The 13,101-nt window shown below is 39.5% G+C and overlaps 1 pseudogene; it reads right to left on the bottom strand.

Annotated features, from left to right (window-relative positions):
• The window catches only part of LOC134387440 (calmodulin-like), an 87,245-nt pseudogene extending 74,684 nt beyond the window's left edge, over window positions 1-12,561 (bottom strand).
• Between the last annotated feature and the right edge of the window lie 540 nt (window positions 12,562-13,101).

The raw sequence follows: 13,101 nt of genomic DNA, 5'->3' as shown, positions 1-13,101 counted from the left end.
TAGTAATAAGATTGAAAAAGTAATAAAAAGTCTCCCAACAAAGAAAATCCCAGTACCAGATGCCCTGACTGCCAAATTCCATCAAACATTTAAAGATGAACTAATACAAGTTCTTCTAAAGCTCTTCCAAAAAATTGAAGAAGAGAGAATATTACCAAACTCATTCTTCAAGGCCAGCATTAACCTCATTTCAAAATCAAAAAGAGACACAAGACAAAAAGAAAACTACAGACCAATATCCCTAATGAACATATATATGAAAATCCTCAACAAAATACTAGCAAACAGAATTCAACAACACAAATCAATAAGTACAATACATTGTATCAACACAATAAATGAAAAATCTCATATGATTGTTTCAATAGATGCAGAAAAAACATTTTATAAAACTCCTTCGTAATAAAAACATTCAAGAAATTAGGTATAGAAGGAATGTACCCCAATACAATAAAGGCCATTTATGACAAACTCACAACTAATGTCATACTGAATGGACAAAAATTGGAGGCTTTTTCTCTAAGACATGGAACCAGACAAGGATGCCACTCTCCCCACTCTTATTCAACATAGTACTGGAAGAGCAATATGGCAAGCAAAAGCAAAAAAGGGCATCCAAATTGGAAAGGAGGAAGTCAAACTATCCTTACTTGCAGATGACATGATCACAGACATAGAAAACCCTAAAAATTTCACAAGAATTTGCTAGGTCTAATAAATTAATTTAGCAAAATGGCAGGATATAGGATACAAATTCACCATACAAAACTCTATAGCATTTCTGTATGCCAATAATGAAAATATGTGAAACAGAAAATGAGAAAGTAGTCCCATGTACAATAGCTCCCCCAAATTAAATACTTAGCAGTAAATTTAATCAAGAAAGTGGAAGATTTCTACAATGAAAACTATAAAACATTGGTGATAGAATTTGAAGAAGACACAAATAGAAAGAAAGATGTCACATGTTCATGGATTGTAGGAGTTGATACTATCAAAATTAATAATAATAAAATAAGTCCCATATTACTTTTTTTTTAATGGCACTACTGAGGCACAGGCCACTAAAATAAAAATAGATCTATCTACAGATTCAACACAATCCCTGTCAAAATACCAATGACATTCTTCACAAAAATAAATAAAATCTTAAAATTTGTATGAAAACACAGAAGATCTCATATAGCCAAAGCTATCTTGAACAAAAAAAAAAAAAATAAAGCTGAAAGCATCACACTATCTTATTTCAAAATATACTATAAAGCTATAGTAATTAAAACACAATGGTACTGTCATAAAAACATACAAATAGACCAATGGAAAAGAATAGAGAGCCCAGAAATAAATGCACCTATTTAAAGATATCTGATTTTTGGCAAAGATGCCAAGAATATATAGTGCGGAAAGGACAGCCTTTTCAATAAATGGTGCAGGGAAAACTAGATATCCACAAGTAGAAGATTGAAGCAAGACCTCTGTCTCTCACTGTACACCAAAATCAACCAAAAATGGATTAAAGACCTAAATTTAAGACCTGAAACTATGAAACTAGTAGAAGAAAACATAGGGGAAATGCTACATGATATTTGACTGAGCAATGTTTTTTGTTTGTTTGTTTTAACGGCACTACTAAGGCACAGGCAACTAAAATAAAAACAGATAAGGAAACTGTGTTATATATACAGGATGGAATACTACTCTGCCATAAAAAGAATGAAATTCTCCCATTTGCAACAACATGGATGAGCCTGGAGCAACTTACGTGGAGTGAAATAAGCAAAGCACAGAGGGATAAATACCACATGTACTCACTCACAAGTGGGAGCTAAGAGAGAAAGAAAGAAGGAAAGAAAGACCACAGTGATGCATTGGACTTGCAGAGGGAGAGAACATACCTTGGGATACAAAGTGGAGCAGGGATGGGAAAGAAGAGGAGGGAAGTTGGGGATAATTGGGTGGGGGACACAGGGTACAAATGCAATTTGTGGTAATGGGCATGCTGCTAGTATGGATCTGGCCTTCACATCTTAGGCACGAGGGGTGACAATCAGCTTTGTATCTCATGAATATTCATAACCAATTAAAAAAACTAGCATAGAATGAAAAAAACAGGATGACATCAAACTAAAAACCTTCTGCACAGTAAGGGACACAATCAGTAAAGAGACAGCATACAGAATGGGAGAGTGTGTTTGCAAACTATGCATCTAACAATTAACTAATTTCAGAATATATGAGGAACTCAAACAACTCAACAGTAAAAGACAAATAACCCAATTAAAAAATAGGCAAAGAATCTAAACAGACATTTCTCAGAAGAACACATTTAAATGGCCAAGAGGCACATTGAAAAATGCTCAACATCTCTTATCATCAGAGAAATACAAATGAAACCAGAGTGAGATACCATCTTACTTAAATTAAAATGGCTATTATCAAAAAGACAGAAAATAACAAATGCTGGTGAGAATGCAGAGAAAAGAGAGCTCTACTACATTGTAATACTGTATGGAAATTCTGACCCAGCAATTCCACTACTTGGTACACATCCAAAGGAAATGAAATCAACATATCAATGAGATGCCTGCACTCCCATGTTCATAGCAGCATTATACACAATTGTGAAGAGATGGAATCAACTTAAATGCCCATCAACAGATAAATGGATTAAAAAACAAAACCAAAAAAAAAATGTGGTACATATAAACAATGGAATATTCTGAAACTATTACAAAAATGAAATCCTGTGATGTGCAGCAACATGGATGGATCTGGAGACTAATATGTTAAGTGAAGTAAGTCACCCACAGAAGGACAAATGCTGCATGATCTCACTCACATGTGGAATCTATTTTTATTTATTTTTTATTTATTTATTTATTTATTTATTTTTTTATTTTTCTTTTTTTAAATTTTATTTTGTCGATATACATTGTGGCTGATTATTGCTCCCCGTCACCAAAACCTCCCTCCCTTCTCCCTCCCCCCCTCCCCCCCAACAATGTCCTTTCTGTTTGCTTGTCATATCAACTTCAAATAATTGTGGTTGTTATATCTTCTTCCCCCCCCACCCCGGTTTGTGTGCGTGTGTGTGTGTGTGTGTGTGTGTGTGAATTTATATATTAATTTTTAGCTCCCACCAATAAGTGAGAACATGTGGTATTTCTCTTTCTGTGCCTGACTTGTTTCACTTAATATAATTCTCTCAAGGTCCATCCATGTTGTTGCAAATGGCAGTATTTCATTCGTTTTTATAGCTGAGTAGTATTCCATTGTGTAGATGTACCACATTTTCCGTATCCACTCATCCGATGATGGGCATTTGGACTGGTTCCAACTCTTGGCTATTGTAAAGAGGGCTGCGATGAACATTGGGAAACAGGTATACCTTCGACTTGATGATTTCCATTCTTCTGGGTATATTCCCAACAGTGGGATAGCTGGGTCGTATGGTAGATCTGTCTGCAATTGTTTGAGGAACCTCCATACCATTTTCCATAGAGGCTGCACCATTTTGCAGTCCCACCAACAATGTATGAGAGTTCCTTTTTCTCCGCAGCCTCGCCAGCATTTATCGTTCATAGTCTTTTGGATTTTAGCCATCCTAACTGGGGTTAGATGGTATCTCAATGTGGTTTTGATTTGCATTTCCCGGATGCTGAGTGATGTTGAGCATTTTTTCATATGTCTGTTGGCCATTTGTATATCTTCCTTAGAGAAATGCCTACTTCGCTCTTTTGCCCATTTTTTAATTGGGTTGCTTGTTTTCTTCTTGTACAGTTGTTTGAGTTCCTTATATATTCTGGATATTAATCCTTTGTCAGATGTATATTTTGCAAATATTTTCTCCCACTCTGTTGGTTGTCTTTTAACTCTTTTAATTGTTTCTTTTGCTGTGCAGAAGCTTTTTAATTTGATATAATCCCATTTGTTTATTTTTCCTTTGGTTGCCCATGCTTTTGGGGTCGTATTCATGAAGTCTGTACCCAGTCCTATTTCCTGAAGTGTTTCTCCTATGTTTTCTTTAAGAAGTTTTATTGTTTCAGGGTGTATATTTAAATCCTTAATCCATTTTGAGTTGATTTTAGTATACGGCGAGAGGTATGGATCAAGTTTCATTCTCCTGCATATGGATATCCAGTTGTCCCAGCACCATTTGCTGAAGAGGCAGTCCCTTCGCCACTGAATAGGCTTGATGCCTTTGTCAAAGATCAGCTGACAGTAAGTGTGTGGGTTGATTTCTGGATTCTCTATTCTATTCCATTGGTCAGTGTGTCTGTTTTTATGCCAGTACCATACTGTTTTGGTTATTATAGCTTTGTAGTATAGCTTAAAGTCAGGTAGTGTTATGCCTCCAGCTTTATTTTTTTTGCTCAGCATTGCTTTGGCTATGCGTGGTCTTTTATTGTTCCATATAAATGTCTGGATAGTTTTTTCCATTTCTGAGAAAAATGTCTTTGGAATTTTGATGGGGATTGCATTGAATTTGTATATAACTTTGGGTAGTATGGACATTTTCACTATGTTGATTCTTCCAATCCAAGAGCATGGGATATCTTTCCATCTTCTTGTATCCTCTCTAATTTCTCTCAGCAGTGTTTTGTAGTTCTCATTATAGAGATTTTTCACCTCCTTGGTTAACTCAATTCCTAAGTATTTTATTTTTTTGGTGGCTATTGTAAATGGGCAGGCTTTCTTGATTTCTCTTTCTGCATGTTCACTATTGGAGAAAAGAAATGCTATTGATTTTTGTGTGTTGATTTTGTATCCTGCTACTGTGCTGAAATCATTTATCAATTCCAAGAGTTTTTTTGTAGAGGTTTTAGGCTGTTCGATATATAGGATCATGTCATCTGCAAACAGGGACAGTTTGACTTCATCTTTTCCAATCTGGATGCCCTTTATTTCCTTCTCTTCTCTGATTGCTCTGGCTAGTACTTCCAACACTATGTTGAATAGGAGTGGTGAGAGTGGGCATCCTTGTCTAGTTCCTGTTCTTAAAGGAAAAGCTTTCAGCTTTTCCCCATTCAGGATGATATTGGCTGTGGGTTTGGCATATATGGCTTTAATTATGTTGAGATACTTTCCCTCTATACCTAACTTATAGAGGGTCTTTGTCATGAATGAGTGCTGAACTTTATCAAATGCTTTTTCAGCATCTAAAGAGATGATCATATGGTCCTTGTGTTTGAGTTTATTAATATGGTGTATCACATTTATTGATTTGCGTATGTTGAACCAACCTTGCATCCCTGGGATGAATCCCACTTGATCGTGATGAATAATTTTTCGTATGTGTTGCTGTATTCTGTTTGCTAGTAATTTAGTGAGGATTTTTGCATCTATATTCATCAGGGATATTGGCCTGTAGTTTTCTTTTTTGGTTATATCTTTACCTGGTTTTGGTATCAGGATGATGTTTGCTTCATAGAATGAGTTTGGGAGATTTGCGTCCGTTTCAATCTTTTGGAATAGTTTGTAAAGAATCGGTGTCAATTCCTCTTTGAATGTTTGGTAAAATTCTGCTGTGAATCCATCTGGTCCTGGGCTTTTCTTTGTTGGGAGCCTTCTGATTACAGCTTCAATCTCCTTTATTCTTATTGGTCTGTTCAAATTTTCTACGTCTTCACGGTTCAGTTTTGGGAGCTTGTGTGTGTCCAGAAATTTATCCATTTCCTCCAGATTTTCAAATTTGTTGGCGTATAGTTGTTTATAGTAGTCTCGAATGATTCCTTGTATTTCAGATGAATCAGTTGTAATATCGCCTTTTTCATTTCTAATTTTTGTTATTTGAGTCTTCTCTCTTCTTTTTTTTGTTAGCCATGCTAATGGTTTGTCAATTTTATTTATCTTTTCAAAAAACCAACTTTTTGATTCGTTGATCTTTTGAATTGTTTTTTGGTTTTCAATTTCATTCAGTTCTGCTCTGATCTTAATGATTTCTTTCCGTCTGCTAACTTTAGGTTTGGATTGTTCTTGTTTTTCTAGTTCTTTAAGGTGAAGTGTTAGGTTGTTCACTTGCCATCTTTCTATTCTTCTGAAGTGAGCGTTTAATGCGATAAATTTTCCCCTCAATACTGCTTTTGCAGTATCCCACAGGTTTTGGTATGATGTATCATTGTTTTCATTAGTTTCAATAAATTTTTTGATTTCCTGCTTGATTTCTTCTTGGACCCATATGTCATTAAGTAGAATGCTGTTTAACTTCCATGTGTTTGTATAGTTTCCAGAGGTTCGTTTGTTATTAATTTCTAGTTTTAATCCATTGTGGTCTGAGAAGATACATGGGATAATTCCAATTTTTTTGAATTTATTGAGACTTGATTTGTGACCTAATATGTGATCTATCCTGGAGAATGATCCATGTGCTGATGAGAAGAAGGAATATTCTGAGGTTGTTGGGTGGAATGTTCTGTAGATATCTGCCAATTCCAATTGGTCTAGAGTCTTGTTTAGATCTTGTGTTTCTCTACTGATTCTTTGCCTAGATGATCTGTCTAATATTGACAGTGGGGTGTTCAGGTCCCCTGCTATTATGGTATTAGTGTCTATTTCCTTCTTTAGGTCTAATAGAGTTTGTTTTATAAATCTGGCTGCTCCAACATTGGGTGCATACATATTTATGATTGTTATGGCTTCTTGATGGATCAGTCCTTTTATCATTAAGTAGTGTCCCTCATTGTCTCTTTTTATGGTTTTTAGTTTAAAGTCTATTTTGTCAGATATAAGAATAGCTACTCCAGCTCGTTTTTCTTTTCTGTTTGCATGGTAAATCTTTTTCCATCCTTTCACTCTTAGTCTGTGTGAATCTTTATGCGTGAGGTGGGTCTCTTGTAGACAGCATATAGTTGGGTCCTGCTTTTTGATCCAGTCAGCCAGTCTGTGTCTTTTAATTGGGGAATTTAAGCCTTTTACATTAAGAGTTGTTATTGAAAGGTGTTGATTTATTCCTAGCATTTTATTGGTTGTTTGGTTGTCTTAAGTGTCTTTTGTTCCTTGCTTTCTGATTTACTGTTTGTTTTCTGTGTTTGTTGGTTCCTTAGGTTGTAGATAGTGTTTTTGTTAGCTTGTTTTCTCTTCATGAATGCCATTTTTATTATACTAGCGGGTTTAGATTTTTCTTGGGTTTTTATGGCAGTGGTAGTTATTTTTCAGGAACCAAACCCAGTACTCCCTTGAGGATTTCTTGTAAGGGTGGTCTTGTGGTAGTGAACTCCCGCAGTTTTTGTTTGTCTGAGAAATATACTATTTGCCCCTCATTTCGGAAGGATAGCCTTGCAGGGTAGAGTATTCTTGGCTGGCAATCTTTGTCTTTTAGTATTTTGAAAATATCATCCCATTCCTTTCTAGCTTTTAGGGTTTGTGATGAAAAGTCTGATGTTAACCTGATTGGGGCTCCCTTATAGGTGATTTGACGCTTCTCTCTTGCAGCTTTTAAGATTCTCTCTTTGTCTCTGAGTTTTGCCAATTTGACTATGACATGTCTTGGAGAAGGCCTTTTTGGGTTGAATACGTTTGGAGATCGTTGAGCTTCCTGGATCTGAAGATCTGTGATTTTTCCTATACCTGGGAAGTTTTCTGCCACTATTTTGTTGAATATGTTTTCAATGGAATCTCCATTTTCCTCCCCTTCTGGAATACCCATGACTCGGATATTTGATCGCTTATGGTTGTCTGATATCTCTCTCAGATTTTCTTCCATGTCCTTGATTCTTTTTTCTTTCTTTTTGTCTGCTTGTGTTATTTCAAACAGCCCATCTTCAAGTTCAGAGGTTCTCTCTTCAACTTCGACAGGCCTGCTGGTTAAACTCTCCGTTGTGTTTTTTATTTCGTTGAATAACTTCTTCAGTTCAGCAAGTTCTGCTACATTTTTTTTCAGGACATTGATTTCCTTGTACATTTCCTCTTTCAGATCCTGTATACTTTTCCTCATTTCATCATGATGTCTAGCTGAGTTTTCTTGTATCTCATTCAGTTTCTTTAGAATTATCACTCGAAATTCCTTGTCAGTCATTTCAAGGGCTTCTTGTTCTATAGGATCTAGAGTTTGAGATTTATTAACTTTTGGTGGTGTACTTTCTTGATTTTTTGTATTTCTGGTATCTTTTTTTTGGTGTTTATTCATTGTGGCTGGGGGTTTCACAGTTCACCGGTTTGAGACTAATGACTAACTAGGATGTTGCTGTGGTTGCCAATTTCGTATGGCTCCCTCCGTGACTGCTCAGTTGGCCTCTAGTGCCTTGTGTGTGTGGTTGCCTCGGGTCTTGGGCTTCTCCGGGGAGCCACCTTTCTGGTCAGCTTGTACTCTGCTGGGCTGGTGGATCACGTACCACAGGGTGTGTGATCTCTGTTGAGCTTTCACTTTCTGTACAGGACTTCTCCCCGTTCCGTGTGCTCTGGCCCAGGCTGTTAGATCGTGCAGTAGCGACCCCACCGGGTGTGTGGTTTTTGTCGAGTCTCCGCCTCCCTGGCCGCATGTCTCCCCACTCTGTGCGCACTGTGCTGGGCTGGGGCGTGTCTTCTGCACCCCTCGTCTATCAGCTGGGCCTTCAAGACCCTGCTCGGTACCGCCTCACCCAGGAAGTCTACCAGGTTTCTGCTGGGCACAGACGACCGGTCTCTCTGGGTGCCTTTGTGGCACTATGTAGATCTTTCTCGGGTCTTGTTCACCTTTGTATCCCCCCAGTATAAACCGAGTCTAGCGCCCACCTGCAGCCTGGTCTCCGGCAGGTTCAAGCGGACCTGGGAACTCTCCTACCACACTATTCCCAACCAGAAATTCGTTAGGCTTTTTTCCAAACTGGTGGCCGCACAGATGGTATCTGCCTCCCAGTAACAGGGAGTTTACCTGGGGCCTGAGTCCAGGGTATGATGGAGTGACAGTCGGCCCGCCCGTACTTCCTTGCCCTCCCGAAACTGGCCTGGGACGCCCTCCGCCACCAGCCCCGCCAGAGAACCGCAGAGGGAGTGGGAGCCAAGGCCGGTCCGCAGGCTCCGGAAAGCCTGGCGCCAGGCCAGCAAGTGGGAGGGCTCAGTGATGGCCGAGCAGGGCGGAGCTGCCCGCACCTGGGAAAATGGAGGCAGCACCGGCGGTGAGTGGGCTGGTGGTGCAGGGGAGCCGCGTGGGCATCCACCCCCCGAACAGAGCTGTGCCAGGGATCACTCACAGTGCTGTGCCAGGTCGGGTGCTCGCTCTCTGTCTCTGGTTTGCCGCCTTTCCCAGTTCTCGGCCGCTGCCGCCTTGGGCTGTTCAGTCGCGGCGCGGCTCGGGCGCTCCCAGGAATCTTCTTTAATGCCGGCCTGAAACCTCGAATCCTGAATAGGGCAGCTGGCCGCCTTCAGTGCGGCCCCAGCCTCCGGGATCCTGGCTGCATCCACAGCAGCCCTGGCGCCGTGTTCCCTTTTTCGAGACTCACTTTTGCAGCTAAGAAACAGTTCTTTTCCTGCTCCACACTTTAAAGCTGTTGTCTGTAAATGAGGCAGCCTCTCCTGCCGGGGGCAAAGTGGCGGTCACCCCCCACGACCGGTCAGCAGCAGCAGTCCTCCCTTAAGAGATGGCGAGAGGAAGGACCACAAGTTTTCCGGCTGCCTGAGTCCCAGTGGCCGCCTTTTCCACCTCAGCTACTCCGCGCCAGCCGCCGCAGCCGCCGCCATCTTGAAAAGCCTGGAATCTATTTTTAAAAAGAGTAAATCTTATAGAAGTAGAGAGTAGAGTAATGGTTACTAGAGGCTGAGAAGGGAAGCAGGGAGGGGAAGAGGTGGGTTAATGAGTACAAAGTTACAGATAGATAAGAAAAATAAGTTCTGGCATTCTATAGGCTGAGTAGAGCTAATAATATTACATTGTATATTTCTAAATAACTAGAAAAGACAATCTTGATCATAATGATCAGAAAGAAAAAGTAAATGTTCAGGTGATGGATATGCTATCTACCCTAAGTGAATCATTGTACAATATATGAATGTATCAAAACAACACACTGTACCCCACAAATATGGAAAATTAAAAATTTTAAAAAGCAAAACTAAATAAATTTTTATGAGTTAAATTTATGTTCATACAATGTTTTAAAACTGTAAACATAGCTTTATTTCCAGAGAGAAAACATAACGATATATTACCAGCAATTAAAATGATCACCTTTCTTAAAATCTTGCTACTTTCTACATATTCAAGTGTATATGTTTGATATAATCCTACTTGTTTATTTTTTCTTTTGTTGCCTGTGCTTTTGGGGTATTATTCATAAAGTCTTTGCCCAGTCTTATTTCCTGGAGTGTTTCCCTATATTTTCTTTTAGTAGTTTTATAGTTTTGGGTCTTTTACATAAGTCTCTAATCCATTTTGAGTTGATTTTGGTATATGGTGAGAAGTACAGGTCTGGTTTCATTCTTCTATATATGGATGTCCAGTTTTCCCAGCACCATTTATTGAAGAGGAGGTCCTTTCCCCAGTGTATGTTCCTGTTGCCCTTGTCAAATATTAGTTGGCTGTAAGTATGGGGGTTGATTTCTGGGCTCTCTATTCTGTTCCATTTGTCTGAGTGTCTGTTTTTATGCCAGTGCCATGCTGTTTTGGTTACTATAGCTTTGTAGTATAATTTGAAGTCATGTAGTATAATGCCTCCAGCTTTATTTATTTTTGCTCACAATTACTTTGGTTATTCAGTGTCTTTTGTTGTTATATATGGATGTTAGGATTGTTTTTTCTATTTCTGTGAACAATGCCATTACATTGAATCTGTAGATTTGCTTTGGATAGCATGGACATTTTCACAACATTAATTCTTCCAATCCAAGAGCATAGAATGTCTTTCCATCTTTTTCTGTACTCTAACTTCTTTCAGCAGTGATTTGTAGTTCTCATTGTACAGATCTTTCACCTTCTTGTTTAAATTGATTCCTAGGTGTTTTATAATTGTTACTATTTTTTGGTGACTCTTGTAAATGGAAACTCTTGATTTTTGATCTCTTTTTCTGCTAGTTAGTTGGAGTATAAAAAAACTACTGATATTTGCATGTTGACTTTGTAACTTTACTGAAATCATTTATTGGCTCTAACAGTTTTTTGGTAGTCTTTATTTATTTATTTATTTTAAGTCAACGGTCATTATATTGGAAAAAAACCCCTAGCATTTACAACTTGGAATGGACATAAATGATAATTTCTTGAACAGCAATGTTGTTGGTTGTGTGGAAGTCCACAGCCACAGTCTACTCTGGGGCCTCCAAGTCATGGTTCAGAAGGTTTTAAAAATAGAGAGTCCAAAGATGATCCCTTGGTAAAAGTTTCATATTAAAAATTTGTATGAATGGTGACAGCCTGACACCTGTTTCACTCTAGTACAATGCAGATGCTGAACATATGCGGACACGCCACCAGGGTGTCATCATTGCCGTGGGTCGGAGCACACCGGAGTACAAGAGAACCAACCTACTAATGGGGCTAGATATCAAAAGTTTATCCTTTACCCATTTTTCTGCACATCATCCTGAGGGAAACTAATTTTCAATGTGTTTTCAGTAAACCAGCTATGACAATTTATACTAACAAATTGAACTAGATAGAACCCATTTGAATAAGTTCTGAATTTGTTTTTTCATTTTTCACTTTTAATACGAATGCCTGACTGTGCTCAATGGTCAAGCTGCATGCATGAAAAACTGGCCAGCCCAGTGTATGAATCGTTAGAAAATCGTTTAAGGAGCCCACTAACTGCTTCTTTATCAATAGGGTGGTACAAGTATTTATATTGTAAAACTGATGTGTGGCTTGATCTTTAGGGAACAGGACCACCAACCAATTCATGCAGATTTTGTGTGTGTGTGGACAGAAGGTACTGTCAACATTCAGTTTTGCTATATAGAAACAGAATGAGTAAATTAACTTTTTTCTTTCTTTTTCTCTCTCTCTCTCTCTCCCTTCCTTCCTTCCCTCCCTCCCTCCCTCCCTCCTGCCTTCCCTCCTTCCTTCCTTCCTTCCTTTCCTGACTGCCTGCCTGCCTGCCTCCTGCCTTTTTTCTTTTTGCAAGAGGTAAGTAAAAGATTCAATTTGATTCTTCTGGGGGCGGGGGGGGGGGGGGGGGAGGAGTTGAAAGCAGGTCTTCCTTTTACAGTCATCATCTGCACGAAATTCTTCATAGTTGACTTGTCTGTCTCCATCAATATCTGCTTCTCTGATCATTTCATCTTCTTCTTCATCTGTTAGTTTTTCTCCTAAATGTGCCATGAGGTGACGTAGATCTGCCGCACTGCTGTAACCATTGCCATCCTCGTCAATGACTCGGAACGCCTCTCGAATTTCTTCTTCACTACCCGTATCTTTCATTTTTCTAGTCATCGTAGTCAAAAATCCTGGGAAGTCAGTGGTGCCATTACCATCAGCGTGCACTTCGCTGATCATATCCTGCAATTCAGCTCTGTGGGGTTCTGACCCAGTGACCTCATGACAGTTCCAAGTCCCTTTGTTGTGATGGGTGCCGTGTCACCATTCTTATCAAATAGGGAGAAAGTTTCCTTTAATTCAACGGTCTGTTCTTCAGTCAGCTGATCAGCCATGGTGCGAGCGAAGGGAGGAAGAGCTGAGAGAGCGAGAATGGCTGCCCCAGCGTGGGGGCTGTGACAGTTGGGGGCTGGGGGTGTGTCCCCTGCCACCGCTGCCCTGCGGCTGCTGCTAAGGCGCGGCCCGACTGCGAGTCACAGCGCCGCGTCCAGGAGGCTCCCGGCACCACTGCCCTTGGTAAATAAAGTCTTTAGATTTTTCTATATATAGGATCATGTCACCTGAAGACAGGGACAGTTTGACTTCGTCTTTTCCGGATGTCCTTTATTTCCTTCTCTTACCTGATTGCTCTGGCTAGTACTTCCAACACTATGTTGAACAGGAGTGGTGAGAGTGGGCATCGTTGTCTTGTTGCCATTCTTAAGGCAAAAGCTTTCAGCTTTTCCCCATTCAGGATGATATTGGCAGTGGGTCTGTCATATAGCTTCTGCACAGCAAAAGAAACAGTTAAGAGTGAAAAGACAACATACAGAATGGGGAAAAATATTTGCAAGCTATGCATCCAACAGGGGGTTAATTAATATCCTGAATGTACAAGG

This window comes from Cynocephalus volans, chromosome 10 (genome assembly GCF_027409185.1).
Source record: "Cynocephalus volans isolate mCynVol1 chromosome 10, mCynVol1.pri, whole genome shotgun sequence".
Taxonomy (NCBI): Eukaryota; Metazoa; Chordata; class Mammalia; order Dermoptera; family Cynocephalidae; genus Cynocephalus; species Cynocephalus volans.
Note: the sequence above shows the minus strand (reverse complement) of the source record. Positions and strands in the feature narration are given on the sequence as shown.